We start from the raw sequence: 9,585 nt of genomic DNA, 5'->3' as shown, positions 1-9,585 counted from the left end.
CCGATTGCGAGCGTGCGCAGGGACGTTGAAAGCTTCAAGGGGAATCGTTACACGATGGACCTGCTCGACGATAACACAGACCGAATGCCTGATGATCCTCGACGTATTTCGCGTTGGAAATGTGTTGTTGTCACTTCGATCCAGGTAGCTGGAAAGTGGACCTTCTTTAAAAAAATGCGTAACGGCGATTGGTTCTGATTGTCGTTAAGACAAAACGGTTATGAGCTCACGACTCTTCGTCCAGTGAATAGGGTTGAACAATTACGTGTTTCTCTACTTTTATACCACCTTAGCTTCGTATTTCGAAGTAATCTTGGGATATCGTCCCAGTCTATATTCAAGGTCGATTGCATTCTAAGCGAAAAACCCCAAGGAATTCCTCCGCCAGCAACGATTTGCGCCATGAAATCTCACGTTACAGCATCCCCTCCGATGACGTTGACGTCCCGCGCGAGCGCGTGTTGTTGATAGCGTTGCTGGAACGCGACGACGACATTAGCGTGTTCATACCTCTCCCTGGCCATCAAAAGGGAGCGTATAGTACGATGGGCGGTTGGGTACGCGAATTTACTCCGGAGGCCGGTACCCAACGAAGATCATAATTATCGCGTGATTCGCCGTCAACGTTCGTATTGTAACCGCCTCTATTTTCTTTACGTTCATTGGCAGTGGACGACAAGTGCACCAGGGGGAAAATGCGGCTCTCCCAGGTACAGGCACGGGTTAAAAAGGGTCGAACTCTCGACGCTTTTGTCCGGCCCCGGAGTGAATCGTCGGCGCGTGTAGGAACGCTGGGCCACACGTTCCTAGGCCCCGGCGCCCATTGAATCTCGCGGGATGTAATTATACGGAGCCGTGGCGAGCGAGCATCGATCTATTCGTGAGGCACCGCTGACAATGGGGCCGGCCGGTGGTTCGTTAACCGTTCGATTAAAATAGAATGGACGCTGTCCACGTATCCGTCAGAGGGACCGAGCGGCTATCATCGAGGGACCTCTTGCCCCGCGGGCAGAGCCACTTACGGCTCCATTAACAAAGAACCATTATTTTGACTTGTTGGTACCCTGCACGCCTCGTGACACAACGGTGAAACGCTGTCCCGATGAAATCGTCAAGATTCGGCTTGATGTCGAGGGCGGTTCTTTTGTTATCGATACGGTTTTGTAAGATTCGAGAGTGCTCCTTCAGCTGTTACGAAACATCGTTCGCCTGTCACGAAAGTGTTGAAGATTCATGGATCCTGTAGATCAAGAATGATACAGGTGAGTCGAATATTTTTCTAAGTCTCTATTCTATTCTCTGTCCGAAGGCTGACCTTGTTCGGAAAATTAAACGAATTAAGAGTTCAGTGATTTAGTACACTCCTACTTTTCATCGACGCTAATTGCATGTTACAAGTCATTGACACCTTGAATCCAATGGTAGCGTATTCTCTTACCAAGCATTGAAGTCGCTGCAGTCACGATGGCAACTCTTACCACTCATTGAAATCACCGAGGCGGTGATAGCGCTCTTACCACATGTATTGAAATCATCGGAGTGGTTTCTCTACTATTTTATTATACGATAATTAACCGTAACTTTTTTTAATAATTTCAATAAATTCTATGAAATAATAGAGGAAAACCTTGTTCATGAACTTCTGTTTCCTTATTACACTATGTACTTCCCAATCCTACATTGAGACGATACGATTCATTCTGACGATACAGTTAACTATAGGACACGAGTGTCTTTAGAATATTGGTGGCGGAGAATCGACAACGGCGACGTAAAATCGACTGGTACGATTGAAATACTAAGTTCGTTCGTGTACCAGTCGGTTGTCGATGCTAGTACGTTTCAAATGTACTTACAAAACGTTCTCAGCTCTCGCAATAATAAAACAATATCCGAGCGCTTTAGGACAAGAGGATCGTGAGTTGGCATATACTTTCACGTTGCATTTCGCCCTGCCCTCTCAGCGTATATTTCATACGAAATACATACGGTCGACGCAGCGATACACGATGGAAACAAAGGCGCGGAATAGACCACTTTAGTTTCCCGCGAATCTTATCTCGCGTTGTCTCGCCATTACCCCGACCGTTTTGTCCCGTGTTAGGCGTCTACGCTCAAGGGGCCGTGACGGTGTTGTGATTTACACGCATACCTGTGCTTTTACAACGAACACTGACAAGCCGGTTGAATCGAGGACTTAATCGACACCTTTCGACAATATCGCACCCGATATGGATAATTTCGTTTCGATTAATCTAGTTTCTTCAATGAGGCAAGTAACTCATACGATGTAATGTACGTTGACTGCCATGATTGATCGAAGCAGATATTTCGAAGGATAATCAACAATGTATAGGACTCATAAAATGTCACGAAGGCAGCATAATAATTATAAACAGTTTAATATAAAAAATTACTTTGAAAGTATAGATGCAAATCATGGCATACATCGCAAGGTCCGAGAGACCCCATCTATTTCAATTATCAAAAATGTAAAGTAAGAAATTCGGAATTTTCACGGTAAATGACTTTTTTTTTAAATAATTGTACCTTAAGTATACTCTAAATCGCCGGTACAGACGTCGCAGCGGACTTCAAACGCAATATTTCTACATATTTCAAATTTCTTTCCAAGAGTCCGAGACCGTTGCTCGCGGGAGCAGAACGCGAAAGTGTTCTCGGCCAGAGAAAAAAAAAACGAGTCGGAAGCCAAACGAAGAGACGGACGAAGGAGCTCCCGTGTTTACGCCACGGTCTAACGCACACCGTTGAACATCATCCACGGAAACTTCTTTCCCCGTGGACGTTCGGTTTTGCCCTTCTAGAATCCGCGGAGCGGCATCCGCATCTGGGTTAGGAGGCCTCCGACGGACGACACTTCGGGACGGGCAATTTGTAACCATTAAAATCCGCGGCGTGGGTGTAACGTGATTTTCTATGAACCCAGCAATTTGTACCGGCGTTGGTAGTCCAGCCGGGAAAAATACCGAGCCGTGTACCGGTCCAGCCTGCCGAGCAATAAATTAACGATAATAGAGCCAGTGACGTTGAATTAAGCGTTCTTGTGACACACTAAGCCGCCCTTCCTCCTGGCCACTCTTCTACCAGACTGCCCGATCATATTTGCAAACCCGTTCAGTTACTCTATTTGCATCCACCGGGACACAGATCGCGAGCGCGCGCGCGTGCACGAACCACGACAGGGGATACGACGGAGAGAAAAAATCAATCGGGAACTCGATATCGGGAACGATAGCGGGCCTGTGTTCCCCCCCATTGTGCCTGGGGTTTAGAAGCCTCGAGTAAAGGCTACAAGCATCGCGGGGTACCGTGTCGCCATAAACCGCCACGATTACACGCGATTTTAATAGTAATCCGCCAGTATTGGACGATCCCTCGCTCGTCGATTCAGCTGTGATCTTCTCGCATTTGTCACGAGACAGTGTTACGTTGCACCCACTGCTCAAATACCTAATGAAATAATAACAGTAGAAATGGTTACACGAGGCGTCCATGTTTCTTCTTCACGGATCGAATTTTTCATTTCTAAACTCACGACCTTGGAAAATTACTAATGCCAGTTTCTTGCAAGGGGCAACGTGTACAATCATCATAGACGGTCAGACGTGAAAAATACGCAACGGCCACCGCGACGAATCGTCCCGTCGTATGCTAATCTATGTGAAAGTCATTAACGGCGAGGGTCTTAATTAGTTCCATCACAATGACGCCGGGGCCACTTTCACCGGGGCCTGACCAATCGGGCCCCAAGTGGGCGGCTTCGAGACTTCTTATCCGAGTCCTGGTCGGATCCTTATCGAGGGATCGATCGACGATCGATTTTCCGTTCGTCGGTTTCGCAGACCACGCGATGTTGTGCACCGTATCCCGGGTGGACGTGGGACGAGAATGTTGTCCACCTCCACGTACGAGCTTCTTCTCCCGTGGTGGACGTCGTTCGTAAAGAGAGGAGACAGCTTACAGCGGACGACGACTCAATGTATATTCTTTGCTGCTTTATTTTTAATTACCTTCGCCGCCCTCGTTCCTCCTCCCTGTCGCGCAACGCGAGATTTATCGTCGAGATTGAATTATGGGCTAGCCGGGTAATTTTAGAAAGTCGCCATGGGGATTCAGTTTCTTGCGACGATAGATCATGCGACGGGCGTGGTTATAATTCTTTCCGCGTGACGAAATTTCGGAATACGTTCGTCTACCCTAAAACTGTACGACATCGCACGCAAAACTTCGATATGTCATTCTTGTTTGGTGAAAGTGTTTAATATAGGATCTAATTAGTTTACAATTACAAAGTTGTCAGAAACTTTTTACAATATTTTCGGGGTCACGTTTGCATTTTACCATCATTTTCTGCATACATTAAAATCCACGGGGATCGGATCGTTCGTAATGCTGGAAATTTTCATCAATCATCAAACCTCACGACGCGCCAGCCGTGCTCCCTAACACGTAATTTGACATGTTACAGTTACCGATGACGGTCAGATAACCGTAAAACCGTTTTTTTTTTCTTCTTTCGGCTCTCCACGCCGAACAGAATCCGTGGTACACGGGGCAGGACTTCCTCCTTCTTGGCACGGTGATTTATCTTGCATCCCGAATAATCTTGAGAATCGGAGCAAACGTGACCGAACGATTCGAACAGCAGCTCTAAACCTCCTCACGGCGTGTTGTAGGGAACGATGCGGCCGTGTGTACGTGCTCTGGTCGGGAAGCCACGCGGAATCGTGGAATCGCCAGTCGATTCCTCTGAAAGGCGTTCCGATATATGCAGAGACAGAAACGTGTCGGTTGTGTTTAGACGGAGAAGGCCCCCGTGGTGGGGAATTGAACAGGAGTTTCCGACTCTCGGAAACTCGTGGTAAAAGAGATATTACAAGCCGTGTTTCAAACGTTTCGATTTCCGTGGCGAGGTGTCGGAAGGGCGCGTGCACGCGAGCACGAGTTACGGGCCCCGTACAGTCATTAAGTCGTGGAGCTAAGGACCAGCTTGCATGACGTCCTCGAGAGATCTCCACGTCCACGGACTCTCTCTGTCTCTCCTTCTCTGAATGGGGCCCCTCGTAATCGTTCGAATAATATTTCATCTCTCTCGTATTAATTCAACGACGAGGTTACTTTGTCACGTCGCTCGAACTGTTCAGGGGGAGTCGTGAGCCAGACGTACACACAAGGAGAATCGTTGACCGTTACGCGACGAACCGACCGAGAGACGGTTCGAGTTCAATTCATTTAACGTGTCGTAATTGGTGGATCCTACTGATGCTGACGATACGATGGAATACGTTCTTTATGAACGGATAATTACGTTCGAACGGAATCTCAGTGTCGTGCACCGCGACTCTAACCGATCGCTCGATGCACGATCTCGAGAATGACAGGGAAGTGACATTTGACGGAGCTACGTTTCGAAAGCGACGTTAACAAAGACCTGTCATTGACGGAATAACAGTTCGAACGATATCTTCGGGGCCGTTCACCGCTTGTTACCAACAGGCACTCTCTTTCTCGATACCTATTGTATATGCATTTTCTTTTCCATTGCGCTCTCTCCCGTTCCTTCTTCAGCCGGCGCACGATTCTCTTCGCGGGGCGACGTGATGGATGATACGATGGCACGCACAACCACTGACATTATGCTAATTAAACGTCTAATCAATCCCTCGTTTATTCATGCTTCTAACCACCGGGCCAGGGGAACGTAATTGTTTCGTACGCGCCGGTAGCAAAATTGAAATAGAATCGTCGTCGTTGACTCTGCGAGGGAGGTGAAGGAGGGGACAAGAAAGAACGAAGCAGAGGCTGATATCGTTTCTCGACGAGATCGGTAGGCACGGTAACCCGTGCAAAATGTGCCTCGCTTCACTGGTCACCACATAATAATATTCGTGATCTCTTGTACATGCTCGTTTATCCGTTCGTACGTTTCGAAATTATTCGCAGGGAAATCTAATCACGCCCGCTGTCACGGATCGTTCTCGCGCGGGACGCGACTGAATCATCGCGGATCAAATCGGAGCACGTAACCAACCGCGGAGATATTCTGTCGTTAGGCCGAACACGGACGTGTGCGATCGTCCCGCCTCATTTTCCCTCAACTAGCTGCCAATTGGACAATTTCTTTCGTTATTTACGCTCTCTGCGATCTTGTGTCACGATCGGTGAGCTCTCATTTGCACGGGACACGTCCGCGTTGCGAATTCCTCCGATGTACTCGTCTTCTCAGGCGTTGAAGTCTCCAGCGCTACTGGACAAGACAGTTGTCTTCAACGACGTCAAATGATTTTTATTTAAAAGTTTTTAACTATCTATCGATTCAACGTGTTAATCATGGAACTGATTACTTATTTCTTACTTTCATATAAATATTCTGCTTCTGTATCGATTGCAATAGTTCTCATTCTGTAGATTAAATTCCGTTGTTACTGGTGCGTTACGAAATATATCTACGTACGACCTACATGGAATCCAGGGTTAACAATATCGACTTGGAGTTCCGAGAACAGGATTGCAAATTCAAAATGCAACCTGAACCTCGGACAGGTCTTTTTTAAATACGTGTAGTAAAACGCAATCTGAAGTGTTTAGGATCGTTCGAACTTCGCATTTTAACAATATCGGCTTGTATTTCCAAGAACAGGGTTGCCATTTTCCAAATGCAATAAAAAACTCGACGTGATTTTTTTTCAACTACGTAGTATAAAATGCAATCCATAGTCTTAAAGCTCGTTCGAATCCAGGCACCTTGGTTGCATTATTAACACAAAGTAGAGTTTTTGAGAAAAAATGTTTGTCAGTAGGACTCGTTCAACGGAAAATGGCGACCATTAAAAAGCCGGACGAGGGTTCTTGACGCAACAGATCTTCGTTTTGTGCCGTGTACGCAAAAGCTGTCGTTTACGACGCGAGGAATATAGGTAGGTACGTATATACGTGTAATCGCAAAAGGTTCCATGCAGGTTCGCCCTCGCGTGTGCACCGCTCCGCTCGTGTATGTGTGTCCGTGTCGGTAAGGTTAGGTTAATAAACGTAATGCGACGCCAGCAGAGTGCAACGTTGCCGATGCAACCACCCCCAACGTTGCTCGAAGCTGACACGGCGGGGGCGGAAGGGCGGGAGAGAAATATACACGGTGGGCCCGAGTGTTCGCGTCGAATCGCTTCAAGGTCGGGTATACATTCAACATTCAATTTTTTGGTTGCATAAGGTGAACTATTCAGCACAAACGTGGAAGAATTGTTCTGTGGACCGAATAATCTTTCTTGCTTAAAATAGTTTACGAAGACATTTTTTTTTAAAGAACAGATTTGCTTGTTAAGACACCCTATATATGCTTAAGTCTTCTCATTCCTGAACGTTTATGCGCTCTTCGTGTCCGTGTAGTTTCGTGCAAGCGAATTCGTAACGCTACGCGATAACAATAGAAAAGTAAGAGAATTTTGAAAATAGGACTACTGGTGGACTACGCGTGAATTTTTTTCGTAAAAATAAATATGTATTACAATGTCTTGAACAAGTACAAAAATTCAGCGTTGAAAAATTCTACAACGAATACATAATTCACAAGAATTAAATAAAATATGTTCTTAATGTGTTGGGAGTATCCCCTGAGAAATATATGACTGCGAAAAATCAGCATTTCTTTTAGTACCTAATTGTTGCCACGCCCACACAGCATAACCGATCGTGTACAATGAAAAAATCCGCCTCTGTTTCGAATAAACATAGTCCGGTAACGATAATAGACTCTTTCCTCGAAAGCATAATCCAATCAACTTGCGCTGCCCAACGTCCATAAGTTCGAGATCACCGTCTCGACTTTTATTTCAACGTAAACTTCTCAGCATTCGAACCAAGATACTTCTACAATCTTCTTCCAGGGTATAATTTGCAGGCGATTTCGCGGAGGTTTCCTAGACGTCCAAGAACAAGCGAACGTATTAAGGAATACGGTACGAGCATCGCGAGCGCCGTATCTTAATCCTATTAGTTCTTGTGGGATGAACTTAACAGAGAAATGATAGAGATTCGAGCGCAAAGACTGAAATAGAGCCACGGCACGTTCTAAGAAAAGTGTAATAAATAATGCGACATCGAAAATTATAAAACAATAAAATGGAAGACAAGTAACATATCCCTGACAACTAAAACTGCATTCCGTATACTATGTTACAAAAATTTCATACATTGGTATGAATATCCTATTTTACATAAACAAATTCGTTCGAGGCTATTTACATAAATGCTACTCTAAACTAGAGATGGGAAAATTTGGGTTGGTTAAACCCTGGTTTTAACTGATTAGATGATGAAAATGCAATTTTTACAATAAAATAATACTTCTTCTGGAATGAGTAGACACTTGGCAAACGATTAATTAATCTCCTTAACTGTTTAAAACTCAGGATGACATCCTCAGATATTGTTACTTTCCACTACATACTATTCGATAAAGATTCTGCCCAACTCCGTTCTAAATAACTCAAACAAATAAAAAATCCTTACCCAATTGATCTATAAAACACAAAAGAACATGATCGTAGATGTGCATCGTAGATTATTAAAATCGAGCTCTAATCGAACATTGAAAATAACAAAACCCGCTCGGCCAGAACTCATGACTCACCGGAGAGTACTTTAATCGTAATTGGAATTTTCTTTTATAAAAGACGGTCCGAGATGAATCGTGTGAGAGCCGCTTTAAAACCCTTTCAAGCGCTCCTCTCGCTCGTGGCGGTGGCGCTCGAACATGTAGGAGGCTTTTAATGGGTGCATCGCGCTAGGACAATTAATTCAAGCAGCGGCGGTGGGAGAAGGTGAGAAGATGACGTGGAGATCGGCGATCCACGCTTGGTCGCGGTGGCTGCACCCGGATAATAATATTCGCGGTGTGGCCCTTTCGTTAGCCGCAGGTGGTAGAAGGTAGGAAAGGGCTGGCCCTCCGCTATCCTCCTCAGTCGCTTGGTCTTCCTGGCCAGCTACGGCCGCCTCTCCTCCGAACACCTTGAAAAGAAAAGCTCGGCGCGCCTCGGTTGCATAATGCAAAGGCGGGTCCGTGGCTCCGTCAGCCAGTTTATCGGCCTGTCAGGTATATATACCCGGTTGACAGATGTTGCCACGGGGACCAGGGAGGTTCTGGTACGCGCGACATACGTTCCTGGTCCCTTCCTCTTCCCTCTTCGTTTTTGCTCGCCTTTTTCCCCTGTCCTTGCTCTCGTCGTTGCGGATAACGTCTGGCACGTTCAAAATATTGTCGAATCTCGTACATGTACCTCGAGAAAGAAATATTTTTACAGAGACTGAGGTCTAAAGAAATTTAGAGATAACTGTCTATTAGTTACTTCGAAGTAAGTGATATCTCTAGTGGAGTCTTGAGGGACTTCTAATAGTTGCGGTTCCTATTGTTGGATTTTACTGAAATCGTATTTATATTCTCCAAGGTTCAATGCTGTAGTTTTTCCTCTGCATAATCGTAGTTTTTTTTATCTTCTTAAGAAGGCATCGCTGTCCTCATCGTGTCACGTTGCAAATTTAAGGAACACTGTATTTTTAACACTTCGATTG

Source organism: Dufourea novaeangliae, unplaced genomic scaffold (genome assembly GCF_001272555.1).
Source record: "Dufourea novaeangliae isolate 0120121106 unplaced genomic scaffold, ASM127255v1 scaffold7, whole genome shotgun sequence".
Taxonomy (NCBI): Eukaryota; Metazoa; Arthropoda; class Insecta; order Hymenoptera; family Halictidae; genus Dufourea; species Dufourea novaeangliae.
The sequence above is the reverse complement of the archived record's forward strand: the minus strand, read 5'-3'. Positions refer to the sequence as shown.